Genomic DNA, 1,322 nt, shown 5'->3' with positions numbered 1-1,322 from the left:
AAAGCGTTTTCTTGAGAAATGGCAAAACAAGAGTCCAAATTCCTTACTCTTTACAGTCGAAAATTGTTTTCCTCAGATAAATATTTCTAACGAGGTATCGTGCGCAATACAGAGATCATATGCCAAAGTTACGACCCTGAGAAGTTGACATTCCAACTAACCCCAACAGGGCCCACAAGCTTTAGGCGCTTCATCTCCTAGGGTTAGGTTTTTAGATGTTTATGTTTTTCCATTATTTATTTATGATAAAAATGCCTCTGATTCTCATTGTAACATAGTTTAGAACGAATTTATCCATCATATCTCTTCTTAGAGATAAGCTACCATCGTCTGAGCTAGTTTGTTTCTCTTCTCCATATAAATTGTTTTTAAGAGTTACTATTTATTAATTGAAGTTTTGTTTCACTATATCTTCCTTTTTCTATTTAAATTTTTATTTCATTTCATTCCCTCATAAATTTGGATTAGTGGTACCAAAGTGGTCTTCTATTTATACATTTTGTTGTGCATGTCCCCAATAACATCAAGGTATAAGGAGTTGGGACCTGAACTGGTTGAACCCTTGCAAGATTGGCCTTACCAACCTCGATAGCCTCCCATAGTGGAAGAAAATAAATATGAGGGAGAAGGGGATCCTATCAAAAAATTTCTTAAAGAGGCCCTTGAGTGACAAAGGAATGAGATGATGGAAAAAATTTCTTAGATCCTTCCGTAGGTATTAGCGGGAGAAGAATCTTCATCCAACAATGACTTCAAAGGTGTCACCCCCTTTAAGGTACAAGTTAAAATTTGCATTTCTACATTTTAAGGCCAAATAGATGCAAATTTCCTAGATAGATGGTTACATCTATTGGAAGGATATTTTTTTAGTACATAATATTTTTGATAGGGAAAACATTACTTTTTTCACTCCTCAAAGTCGCTCCCCATGTTAAGGACTAGTGAGAAACTTACTTTGAGTAGAGGGACGAGGAGGAACCCTCACTATTTTCAGCTGCACCCTCTTGGAATTCTCTCTAGGACATCTTCAAGGAACAATATTACCCTGTGAAATGTTGTGAAGATAATTACATAAAGTGGACAACACTATGACATGAAAGGGACCAAGACATGTCAGAGTTCACAAAAAATTTCCATACCGTACGCACGAAGTTGGGTATCAAGGATTTTAAGAAACATATGATACTCAAGTATCATGGTCATATATAGAAATACATACAAGAATAAATGGAGGTCCTGTAAATCTCCTTTGTTGGTGTAGCGTATCAATATTATGTGAGGATCGAGAAGAAATTTAAATGGATGAAGTGAGACTTTGGATT

The sequence above is a fragment of the Pinus tabuliformis genome, chromosome 8 (genome assembly GCF_031772625.1).
Source record: "Pinus tabuliformis cultivar Carrire ecotype Pingquan chromosome 8, CPIR1, whole genome shotgun sequence".
Classification (NCBI taxonomy): domain Eukaryota; kingdom Viridiplantae; phylum Streptophyta; class Pinopsida; order Pinales; family Pinaceae; genus Pinus; species Pinus tabuliformis.
The sequence above is the reverse complement of the archived record's forward strand: the minus strand, read 5'-3'. Positions refer to the sequence as shown.